This window comes from Psammomys obesus, unplaced genomic scaffold (assembly GCF_907164565.1).
Source record: "Psammomys obesus unplaced genomic scaffold, mPsaObe1.curated_primary_1811, whole genome shotgun sequence".
NCBI lineage: Eukaryota > Metazoa > Chordata > Mammalia > Rodentia > Muridae > Psammomys > Psammomys obesus.
The window spans coordinates 16903464-16916643 of NW_026591598.1; the positions used below are offsets into that span (position 1 = coordinate 16903464).

The window sequence follows — 13180 nt, forward strand, 5'->3', positions numbered from 1 at the left end:
ATGCACCTCGAGGTGGGTGGAAAGGATAGCTCAGCAGTTAGGAAACTCGTCCCCTTCTTTTAGAGTACACGAGGTAATATTAGTCTTTCCCATCCACAACCATAAAACTGGTGACTACAACAAGGAATTCAAATATGTTTGTTTGTTTGTTTGTTTGTTTTTTTAATTTTTTTCTGAGACAGGGTTTCTCTGTGTAAACTTGACTGTCCTGGGCTTGCTTTGTAGACCAGGCTGGCCTCGAACTCACGAAGATCTGCCTGCCTCTGCCTCCCTGAGTGCTGGAAATACAGGCGTGTGCCATTGAAACTGGCTAATAAAATCATTCTTAAATCTTAGAAAAAAGAAAGAAAAGAAAAGGGAAGCATGAAGAAATGAAGATCTTCTATGGAACTCCTAATTTTGGGGCCAGTGAAACAGCTCACCGGCTAAAGGCTTGCCATCGAGCCTGATAGTCTAAATTTTATTCCTGAAGCCCTCCATGGAAGAGAAACGACTTCCAAACACACATCTTAGCACACTTATGCTACTTGGTTTCACACACACACACAGAAAAGCAAGCAAACAAACAAAGAAATAAACATAACGTAAAACTATTATTTTAAAAAGATTTCATTTTTGCTTGTACCATATGTGTACAGGGTTTCTCTGTATAAACCTGGCTGTCCTGGAACTCACTCTGTAGAACAGTCTGGCCTCAAACTCAGAGATCTGCCTGCCTCTGCCTCCTGAGTGCTGGGATTAAAGGCATACATCGCCACAGCCTGGCCTGTTTGTTTGTTTGTTTGTTTGTATCCTAGTTTTTTGGGTTTTTTTTGTTTTGTTTTGTTTTAATCCCTAGTGCCTTTTTTGTGTTGAATTTGTTTGTTTGTTGTAAGGCTGAGGTTTGAACCAGAGCCTTTCACACCCATGTAAGTATTCGGAACTGTACACCAGCCCTTTAAGATTTGACTGTGTCAGACATTCCACAGAAGCCTCAAGAGCAATGGAATAAGGGGGGAGAAAGTTCAGCAGACTCAGGGAGAAGAGCTGAGAAAATTGTTGCTGTTGAAAGAAAGAAAAATAGGGCTGGAGAGATGGCTCAGTGTCAAGAGCACAGGCTGCTCTTCCAAGGGATCCAAGTTTGATTCCTAGCACCCACTTTGGACAGCTCACAAGCACTTATAGCTCCAGTTCTAAGAGATCCCATGCTCTCTGATGACACACTCAGTGCACACAAATTCATATGGGCGCACACCCACATATACAAATAAAAATAAATATAAAAATAAATCTTATAAAGCCAGCACTGTGGGTCCACATTCTGCTCTCCCCTTACAGACTTGTGCTAACAAAATTCTTTATCACTCTCATGAGATTTACAAAGAAACACACACACACACACACACACACACACGCACACACGCACGGTGTAAGCTAGTTAAGTTATATATACAGGGATGCATGTTTTTTATTTAGGCTTCCAACAGACGGTGTGGCCTGGATTAAAGATGGATCTTTCCACCTCTAAAGAACCAGATTAAAAGCCAGGCATGGTGTCACATCCCTCTGATCCCAGCACTCAGGGAGGCAGAGGCAGACGGATCTCTGTGAGCTTGAGGCCAGCCTGGTCTACAGAGTGAGTCCAGGACAGCCAGGGCTACACCGAGAAACCCTGCCTCAAAACAAAAGAAAACAAACAGAAAAAGAACCCGGATTAAACTGGGTCTTCCCACCTCTCCTTGCAGTGCTGGCCTGAGTGCAGAGCCCTCGCTTTGGCGGCTTTGGCGGCTTTGGCAGTCGTGGCTGGACAAGCTTTTAGAGATGTTATTCCCCTCTTTGATGGAGTATTGGTTGAAAGGAATACTGCCGAAACTGTAGCCAAAGGTGGCTCTATGCTTCCAGAAGTCTCAAGGAAAGGTAGCACACCCAAGCAACAATAGTGGCTGTGGGACCAGTTGTGAAAGCAAAGGGTACAGAGATCCAACCAATCAGATGAAAGTTGGGAAAAATGTCTTCTGCCAGAGTATGGATGACCAAAGTAGTTCTAAAGGACAAAGGTTATTTCTAATTTCCAGACGGTGACATTCTTGGAAAGTATGTGGACTGAAATCACTGTTGAAATGGGGTCACATGAAGTTGCTCATTCTGCTGATGTTCTCAACTATTTCATCATGTATAATAAACCTATGGTGCCTAAACTAAAAAAATAAAAATAAAAAAAGGATCTTTCCACGTCAAATGATTTTATTAAGGAAAGTCCCTTTTAATCCCAGCACTAGGCAGAGGCAGGTGGATCTCTGTAAGTTCAAGGCCAGCTTGAAGACCAAGTTCAATTTGGTCTACAGACCAAGTTCCAGGATATCCAAGACTACACTAAGAAACCCTGTCTCAAAAATAAATTAGAAAGAGAGAGAGAAAGAAAGGAAAGAAAAGATCTCTCAGGTGTTCCTGCCACTTGGGATTTAGTTAATTCCACACACAATATAAAGTGGAACCAAGAACAGCCATCACACTAATAAAACTTTCTCTGAATAATGGCTTTAGACACAAACAGTGTATGACTACCCAGGATGAAAAAAAAATATTATTGTCAAAAAAAAAATGTTATCAAGGAGATAGTTTAATCTGTAAGAATGTTTACTGGTCAAGCACGAGGACCTGAATTTGGATCCTAGAACCAGAAGCCTAGAGAGATGGCTCAATGTCCAAGAGCACTGGCTGCTCTTCTAGAGGACCCAGGTTTGGTTCCCAGCACCTACACAGATACAACTGTCTATAAACCCAGTTCCATGGTATCTGCCACCCTCTTCTGGTCTCCATGGGTACTGCACTCATGATATACAGACTACATGCAGGCAACAACATCCATACATATGCAATAATAGTAACAATATATTTAATTTTTTTTTCAAGACAGGGTTTTTCTGTGTAGCCCTAGCTGTCCTGGAACTCTCTCTGTAGATCAGGCTGGCCTACAAACTCAGCGCTCCTCCTGCTTCTGTTTCCTGAGTACTGGGATTAAAGGTATGAGCCACCATCACCTGGCAATATATTGGAGGTGATGGTAATGGGCCCTACTCCTACCAAGAACCATTTCATTGTTGATATTCACATCAGGAGGAAATAGTCAAGGCCATTAAGAAGTTAACCAATTTTCAAATGGAATCATGCATTTCTCATTTGGGGCTCCAGGGTCCTGAGCTAAGAGCAACCACACATCACAGATTCACTATGCCCTAAACCAAATTATTGGTCTTCCCTGTAGCCCCATATCTGCCTCCCCAGGTCAGCTCAGTGGATGCTAGCTTCCTCTCTAGCTGTCCACAGAAACCTTGGGATTCCATAGCGTCTCGGGTCCCACCAACCTATCAGGACGGCTGGTTGCTCTGCCTCCTGATGTCTCCACATCCGACCTCCTGAAGCTCCCAGCCTGGGCCCCAGTGGAGCAATCATTACCCATCACCCTTGAACTTTATTCTCACCTTGTGAGCAGAGTGGCCTTTTCTTATGCATGGCCTCTGGTTGCTCTGTTGCAGGCACACTGGCCTCTCTGGTCACCGATGAACCAAGCAAGCTCCAACCTTGTCATTAATGTCTCTGTTGCCTTTGACCATGTTAATCCTTTCTTTGGTGCTGACATTCCTACCTCTCACATCTCCTTGAAGTTCTCAGGCGTATGTCACCCCCTCTACTTATCCAACCCTGACTATTCTATTTAAATGTGCAATTATTTTCTCTAGCCCATCATCCCTCCCATTGCTGTAATATGTTCTTTATCTTTAGCTTGTGAAAGCTCATGTGATGTAATTTGCCCAGCTTCAACTACAATATACAATTCGTAACAAATCTTTACTTTTGACGTTTGTTTATTCCTTCATGTGTGCACACACCCTCATTACATGGCACCCATTGGGGAGTCAAAGGACCACTTTTAAGAATTAGTTCACAATATCAGTGGTGGCACACGCCTTTAATCCCAGCACTTAGGAGGCAAAGGCAGGCAGAGCTCTGTGGGTTCCAGGCCAGCCTGGTCTACAAAGTGAGTTCCAGGACAGCCAGAGCTGTTACACAGAGAAACCCTGTCTCAGAAAACCTAAATAAGGAAATAACAAACTAAAATAAGAAAGCAGACCGAGAGCTCATGATGTCAGGCTTCTGTAATCAAACTGTAATGACCAGTAGGTGTTGTGGCTCATCTGCAATTTCAGCTCTTGGGAGACTTGGGGATCCCCCAGGGCAAGCTGGTTACACTGACCAAACAGAGGAACTCAGGCTTCAGATGCGTATATACACACAGCAATGCTTTTAGATATATATTTTTTCGAGACAGGGTCTCTCTGTGTAGCCCTGGCTGTCTTGGAATTTGCTCTGTAGACCAGGCTGGCCCCCCAAGTGCCAGGATTAAAGGTGTCCTTAGATCTATTTATTTCATGTGTCTGGGTGTTTTGCCCGCATGAGTCTATGCCCCATGTGCATGCCTGGTGCCCTCAAAGTTCGGAAGAGGGTGTCAGATGCCCTAGAACTGAAGTTACATGTGGTTGCGAGCCTCCATTCGGGTACTGGGGCCAAACCTTGGTCCTGCTGTAGAGCAGAAAGTCCTCCTCCTCCTCCTCTTCTTTTTCAGACAGGAGATCAAATGTGTGTGCCTCCATGCCCAGCTGCTCTCTTCTTTTTTTTTTTTTTTTTTTTTTTTTGGTGTGTGTGTTGGGGTTGGGGGGGAATTTTAAGACAGGGTTTCTCTATGTAGCCTTGGCTGTCCTGGACTTACTTTGTAGACCAGGCTGGCCTTGACCTCACCAAGATCAGCCTGCCTCTGCCTCCCAACCACACCTGGCTGCTCTCTTAACTTCTACGCCATCTCTTCACACAGCCCCATATATAAATATTTTTAAAAGCAAAAACAAACAAATGAAAAACCTGAGTTGCCAACGCTGCTGCTAAGCGCTGTGCTGCCTGGGGCAACCCACTGCCCCTCTCTGAGCTATCTGTAACAGGGAAGTCACAAAGCGCATCTCGCGGAGTCTGAGGGCTAAGCCAGCTGGTTGGAGAAGGGCTTGGCGCCTTGTGGATGTTTCATAGATATGATTTATCTAGAGCAGTGGTTCTAAACCTGTGGGTCAAGACCCCTTTGGCAAACCTCTATGTCTGAAACATGCTTACGTTATGATTCAGAACAGTATCAAAATTACAGTTATGAGGTAGCAACAAAGATAATTTTATGGTTCGGGGTCACCACAGCATGAGGAACGGTATTAAAGGGTTGTGGCTTTAGGAAGGTTGAGAGCCACTGGTCTGGAAGAAGTATCTTCCTCTTGTTAACACGGGGTTCCCAGAACTCCCTTTAGAGGGCGGGGCTTAAGTCGTCTTCCCTGACCTGTTCTCAAAAAAGCTCAGAATCCACCTGGAGCCAGGGCTACCAACCACAGGACCACTTTTTCCTGTCCACTATTTCCCTCTGAGGTGGAAAGAAGTTCACTGGAATAACTTACCCAGGGGCAGGGAAAGGAAAAAGCAGCAAAAAGTGTTTTAACAGGGAGGTACCCCACCACAGGCAGGAAAACCCCACTGCCGGCCGTGGATGCTGCTGCCGGGAGGAGTGGACACAAACTTGGATCGTTTACCGGGCCTTCTCTGGACCTAAATATCCTCCCTTCCGTCACACTTTTTTTTTTTAACCCACAAAATGGGTATTTAAAAAAAAAATGACAGTTTGAAAAATAGACCATGTAGAAAAAAAGGGATTGGGAGAGGATATTTAAGGTGGGTCTTCAGCCAAAGTATTCTTCCTATTACAGCCAGCTCCGAGAGTCAAGATGGGGAAAGACAGCCTGGAACACAGGCAGTGCTTCCCCAGGGAAGAAGCTAAAATTCTGGATTACTAATGGAGACAGTTCTGCAGGGCAGCTTTGATCTTTTGCCCGGTGTGGAGCTGGAGACCAGCAAGCCAGGGACTCCAAGACAAACGGTTCTCCAGCAGCTGTCTTCCTACTAGGGCGTGTGCCTGAAAATCCGGGAGGGCCTCCCATCCAGTCTGGGCTGGTGCCCCGGCTCCCATGCCCTTGTCCTCAGTGCCCAGAAGTTCTGCTTGCCTGTTCCTCCCTGCCCTGGACTGAGCTGAGCTGGGGCCTGAACAAGAGTAAGTGTGAAGTGAGTTGCTCATTGGCCTTTAATTGGTTAGTTTTAAACCTGGGTTTGTGGAATTTGATTTGGAAAAATGACAAGATGACAAAATAGAAAGTTATGAGAGGCTAGTGTCTCTGGGCATCCTTTTGAGGAGTCATGATGAGGGCTTCCGGGAACCCAGGGGGCTTAGGCCATCAGAGGGTAGGGGAACCAGGGTTCTGGGTCAGCTCTGCACAGCATGTGTCCAACATCTGAATTCCAAAGTGTCAGCTCTCACTCTTGGGTTTGCTGCAGGATCCAGCTGTGTGCTTGGAGATTCAGCCAGACTTAGTCCTGCATCATATGAGACTCTCAACATAGTTACTATAAAAGCTTGATAGTTTGATAAAATCAAAGATTGGAGGTGGGACTCCAACCTAGCAGAGAAAGACCCAAAAGGACTCTGGATGAAAGTGTGATGGGACTAGGGAAATGGCTCAGTTAGTCAAGTGTTCGCCACACAAGCACGAAAACCTAAATTTAGCCCCCAGAACCCAGGTAAAAGCTGGGTGTGATGGTCTGCAGCTGTTATCCCAGTTCTGGGGACAGAGAGATGGGAGAATCTCTGGGATTGATTGGCCAGCCTCACTGAACTATGAGCGCCAGTTTCAGTGAGACACTCAAAAAATAAAGTGGAGAAAGATCGAGAAAGACACCCAAAGTCAGCTTCTTAGCCTTTAAATGTGTGCACACATGTGAGCGTGTTTGAGCATGTTCATGTGTGTGCGCACAAACACCCAGACATAGACACACACACACAACATTTTAATGGAACCTGTTGTGTAATGAAGGAGCCAGTCAGAAGCTCTTGGGAGTCCAAATATCCCACGATGCTAATCAGATAGGGAACAGTGCAGTGAACTTGCAAGCAGGTTCCCAGCTGGCGATGCTGGCCAACAGCCCCACATGGGTTAACTGCCTCCCAGGACACACAGTGCGTGTGTCCGAGGGCAAGGATTGTTTGTGTCCCTGCCAACGTTGTACAATTTACAAAGTGCGCAAGCAGCTCAGAGAAAATGAAAAGCAGAAGGTGACCCTAACAGCCAGGCTAAGGGCAGATGCGACATTTCCTGGACTTTCAAAGAAATATCCTTGATCATAATCGGCTCAAAGAAAAATAATTCTTTTTGGTTTGGGGATGAGGTCTTACTTCGCAGTTCTGGTTGGTCACAAACTAGCTTCCTGACATAGCCTGCTCACGTGCTGGGATTATAAGCATGCACCATTAATGGGGACTTCAGTTGTTTGTTTGTTTGTTGTATGTGCGAGTGTGGGTGCCATGGCCTCGTAAGGAGGTCAGAGGGTAACTTGCAGGAGTTGGTTCTCTCCTTTCACTATGTGGGTTCCGGGGATCAAATTCAAGCTCCATCACCCCAATGGGCCAGGAATTATTTTTTGTTTGTTTTGACAGAGGGGCTCACTATGTAGCCTATCTGGCCTTGGAACTCCCTACCTAGACCAGACTGCTCTCAAACTCACAGAAATCAGCCTGCTTTTGCATCCCAAGTCCCTGGACTAAAGGAGTGCACTACCACCCCTGCCTGGGAACTATTTTAAGCGGACATACAGACTCTACACGCTGCTGCAGTTTTCAGGGATGAAGGGGTGCTCAAAGGTGGAGAATGGGCTTGGCATGCGTCAGGCCCTGAATTCATGCCTCAGCACATGAACTAAACAACAAAATTTCCGGGATGATGATTCAGTTTCACTCAGTGTAAATTAACATTTGCTTATTACTCCAAATGTTAAGAAGGAGTGCTGTTAGCTTACTTGATTAGTAAACCAGAATAACTAGAAAAACAAACTGATAATTTCTTATTTTACTTTTTTTTTTTTTTTTTTTTTTGGAGGGGGAGTATTTTGAAACAGGGTTTCTCTGTGTAGCCTTGGCTGTCCTGGACTTGCTTTGCAGACCAGGCTGGCCTCGAACTCACAGAGATCCCCCTGCCTCTGCCTCCCGGAGTGCTGGGATTAAAGGAGTGCACCACCACGGCCTGGTTAAAACTGGTCATTTCTAAATTACATTTAGTTGTGGGTGTGTACACATGGACATGTGTGTACGCGGGTGGGCATGTGGAGGTCAGAGACAGCTGTGGGAACTGGTGTTCATGGTCCATCACGTGGAGAGAGTCGAACTCAGGTTGTCAGGCTTGACAGCAAGTTCCGTAACCCACTGGTCCTCGCCAGCCCCCACAGGGTAGTGTTGCAGAGTAAGTTTTCCCGGTCCTAACTTGTTCATTCACAGATCCAGCGGCCACCCCTGACTCCGCCCCCCGACGCCCGTGCCTCTCTGCTCCTCCGGGACTCGGCTGTTAGAAATGTGTGCTTCCTGTTTACAAAGGGATATGAAATACGCCGGTTGAGGGGTCTGCCCTGCCATTGCGCTGGCTCTCCCTGCTCCAAGAGATGGGTTTTCACGTGGTCCTGGAGTTTTGTTTATCCTTGGAAGGAATGGCCTGCCGATGCTTAGAAACTCACCGCCCCCGTAAGACCGTGTCCGTTTACGCTGTTTCCTCGTGTTTGATTTATTTGTATATTCTACCATGTTCCAAAGAGGGTTTACTAAACACACATCGGGCAGTGTCTTTCTCTTTAAGGTGACTGCCGAAGTCAGGACCGAGCAAAAATTAGGAGAGAAAAGCAATCAGCCGAGTTAGGAGGCGGGCTAGGAGAGGAAGTTGCCTAAACACATGTCACTTCAAGTTTTGCACGGACGGGAGAGACGTGTATAAATCTTGCCCAGAGCTTCTGCACCAAACAGCGGAACACTTTGTTGGAGGACTTAAAAGAACTGTTCAGGGACCAGAGAGAGCGCTTAGTGGTGGTTAAGAGCCTGAACTGCTTTTGCAGGGAATGTGAGTTCAGTTTCCAGTAGGCCGGTGTTGTTGCTGCGGCTCTCACAGCTGTCCGTCAGTCCGGCTCCAGGGGCTTCCGATGCCTCTGACCTCTGAGGGCATCTGCGCTCACTCACGTGCACATACCCACACCCAGGCAGTCACATATGCACATAATTTGGAAACAATTTTAAAGTTTATAATTTAAAAAGATTGCTTCCCTTGGTACTTCAAAGAAATATTGGGGGCTGGAGAGAAGGCTTAGTGGTTAAGAACACTGCTCTTACAGAGGACCCGTGTTCCGTTCTCGGCACCCTCAAGGTGGCTCAAGGTGGCTCACAACTACATAAAACTCCCGTTCCAGGGGCTCTGACGCCCTCAGACCTCCATGGGTGCCTGAAAGAAGGTGGTTCACACCTCAAAAAGTACACATTCATACATGAAGTAAATAAATATATATTTTTGTTCATTTGGTTTTGGTTTTTCCAGACAGGGTTTCTCTGTGTAGCCTTGGTTACCCTGGAATCTCATGCATGCTGCACTAAAGCCCTTCTCACACATCCCTTTTCCCTTTCAGTCAGCGAAAGGTGGTTTCTCTCAGTTTGCAGATAAGAACAACTGTCATGATTTCCCCGCATAGCTCTGGGCAGAGCTCATTTCCCGGGTGTGTGACTTATGCAGCTGTTTGGGGCACCGCTCTCAGAAGAACCTTGGCTGCACAGAAAGTTTGAGGTCAGCCTGCACATGAGACCCTGTTCACTCATACACGTGCGTGCGTGTGTGTGTGTGTGTGTGTGTGTGTGTGTGTGTGTGTGTTAAGAGAAGTGCTCTTAACTGCGGCCCATCTCCCCAGCCCCTAATCTGTATCTTTTTTACATTTTATTGTATTTTACATGTATGGGAGTTTTGCCTGCGTGCAGAGATGTGCACCGTGTGCATTCAATACACACAGAGTCCAGAAAAGGGCATTGGCTTCTGTGGACTGGAGTTAGGGATAGGTGTGGGTCACCCTGTGGGTGACAGGAACTGAATCTCTGGAAAAGCAACAAGTGCTCTTAACCACGGAGCCCCTGATTTGTTTGTCTGTCTGTTTGTTTTTTGAGACAGGATTTCTCTGTGTGGTCCCGGCTGTCCTAGTACTCACTCTGTAGATGAGGCTGACTTTAAACTCACAGAGATCCATCTGCCTCTGCGTCCCAAGCGCTGGGTTTAAAGGTGTGCTGCCCCCCCCAACCCCCCCCCCAGCCCCACCTGGCCTTGTATTTTTAAAACACTAATCTGAGGCAGGTGTGGTGGCCCTGCCTCTAACTCCAGGGCTTGAAAAGCTGAGGCAGGCCAGCCTGGTGGTGGCATGCACCGTTGGTTCCCGTACTCGGTGGATTTCTGTGAGTTCAAGGTCAGCCTGGTCTACAGAGTGAGTTCCAGGGCAGCCGAAACTACACACAGAGAAACCCTGCCTCAGGAGGGGAAAAACTGAGTTAGAGGGGATTATTACAAATTTGAGAACAGCCTTGCCTACATGATTAGGCTAACCTGGGCTACAGTGTAAGACTGTTGCAGAATCACTGTGGCTGCCCTGTGGGGCCCGAGTTTTGGGGTCAAATGTAGAAATGAACTGGGGGGGGGGGCAAAAGCAGCCTCACTAGGCAGTGACAGCAAGAATTATAAGAACTCTGTCAAGAGGGGACAGTAGCCAAGACCTGGCTCCTGTGAGGAACTGAGAAAAGTCTGCACTCCCTGTTGTCTGGGCTCCTTGCCAGCAACTGGGAGTGGGTTTGTGGGTCTATTTTAGCGAGATTTCCCTTCAAATGGCAAATACAGTTTGCTTGTTGGTGTTTCCGCCTGACCCTAAGAAGGACGAGAGAAAGGTAAGTTAGATTCCAGCCACTCCAGAAGTGACAATGACCAAGCTTGGGGTGGGGGGAGCTCTATGGCTCATCTCCAAAGTTTGGAGACCAGGAGTGATGGCTCCCTGTACCCTGTTTGTGGTCTGAAGCCTTGTATTCGCTGAGTGTCTCCCCTCGTCTCCATCCCCAAGGCTACTTCCAAAGCTGGCTGGACCAGTGCTGGCAGCCGGCTCCATCCTCCGCAGGAGTCCCAGCCTTGTCTCCTTTCTGCAGAAGCTGCTGTCCCTCACATCATGGACGGTCCCCAGCTCCATGCCACAGTCAGCAAGGCCTTCCTCCACTTAACGCTTCCCCACCACATGCAACCTTCCTGGTTAACTCAAGCACAATTGGGCCCTTCCCTTTGCCTAGGAAACCATCCCTAGCTTCTTCCACGGGTTAATTCTCCCTCTGACACCACTGACTCAGGAGCTCTGCCTCCGAAGGCCTAGGGACCTTTCCAGCTCCCTGTGGTCTGTGTTCAACTCCTGCAAGTAGGAAGCCCTCTTCTGGCTGCTCTGATGGTTTGCTTGTCTCCCCCACCTAGACTAAAAGAAATATAAATTAGGAGCAATGTGGCCCGGTAGTACTTGCTTCGCTACCAGAGGACCAGAGTTTGGTCCCTAGCACCCACCTCAGGTAGCTCAAGGGCAAGGACCTTGTTCGTTCATTTTTGCTATCTCGTCCCTATCCACAGAGATTGACACAATAGCAAGGGCTTATAACCTGCTGAACTTGGCCCTCTCGTGGCCATTGCTCTCCCAGACCCACCCAATTGCTAATGTGCTTACTATGAAGTGAAAAGAACTCCCTAGTCCGACCCCATAGTCTTGGGCGCAAAGGCCTATGGGAGCTCTCTCCGCTCAGTGCTAAGGGAACACTCGGCTTGCCAGGGAATGAACTCTTGTTTCCAAAGAAGGTGAAAGGATGAGCTACTGCCGGAACAGCAGGGGAACTGTTAGTAAGGGAATATTCTCTCTGAGATGGACACTTTTGAAACAGACAAGAAGAAGCTTCCAAATATGAGCTACCGATTGGACGGAAGCCTGCTTGTTCCCGAGCCTGACTCCTCCCTCCCAGTCGGGTGGAATACAGACACTGTGAGGATGAAGCCAACCTGAGATCTTGAAGGGAGGGGATTCTTAATCAACCGTTAGTCTCAGTAGGGCTTTCTGCACAATGCTAAAGCAACACGGAGAACGAACAGAGACGACTCTATAAAGGAAGTGCGCGTGTGCATGTGTGTGTGTGTTGCTGTGTAACAAATGATCCTCAAGCACAACAAATTAAGATAGCACCTAAGCAGGATTTGGTAGCACATGCCTGTAGTCCTAGCATTTGGGAGTCAGGAGGATCAGAAGTTCAAGGGTCGCCTTTGCCACATAATGAGTTCCAAGTCAGCCTGGGTTTCAAGAGAAACCATTTTTAAGAACAAAGACTAGCCAGACCTGGTCGTGCACGCCCGTAATCCCAGCACTTGGAGAGGCAGAGGGCAGGCAGATCTCTGTGAGTTCGGGGCCAGCCTGGGCTACAAAGCCAGTCCAGGATAGCCAAGGCTACACAGAGAATTCGAGTCTAGAAAAACCAAAAATTCAAAACTAAAACTAAAACTGAACTTTAGCCTTAGAAAAGGGAAGGTCTTCAAGGGCCGGGACCTGCAGCAGAACTGAAACCTGACTTGCTGCAACAAAACTACCTCCGACTGGTTGGCTCATGACCAACATCTATTTTTCATAGACCCAGAGGCTGGCAGGGACAAGACAACAAAGTTAGCAGGCCTAGTGTGAAGTAAGGGTCACTTTTTGGCTCATAGGGTAGAGGGTCTCTCTCCAATCTCTTTTCAAACATATTTTAAGTGGGGTATGTGTGTGTGTGTGTGTGGTTTGTTGGTTTGGTTTGGTTTTGCCTGCATGTCTGTCTGTGCACCAAATGTATGATGTGTGCCTGGTGCCCACAGAGGCCAGAAGAGGGCATCAGATCTCCCAGAACTGGAATCATAAACTGTTATGAGGCACCGTGTGGGTGCTGGGAATCAAGCTGGAATCTTCTGCAAGAACAGTGTTCTAACCACTGAGCAATCTGTCCCTCCAGATCCTGTGATTATCATTTAATTAATTAATTTACTTATTTTTGAGACAGAGTGTCTATATCCCTGGCTGTCCCAGAACTCACTATGTAGACAAGCTGCCCTCAAGCTCACAGATATTATTAGCGTTTTAAGGGTGTAGGTCTGTTACTTGCTTGAGGACTGCACAGAGTTGACTTATCCCTGGTGGGTTCTTGGCCCAACCCCCCAAGAGCTCCCAATCTGAGCCCTTT

At 47.2% G+C, this 13180-nt stretch overlaps 1 pseudogene; it reads left to right on the top strand.

Moving 5' to 3' along the window:
* Positions 1-2086, top strand: LOC129679681 (10 kDa heat shock protein, mitochondrial-like; annotated as a pseudogene).
* Positions 2087-13180: the final 11094 nt, after the last annotated feature.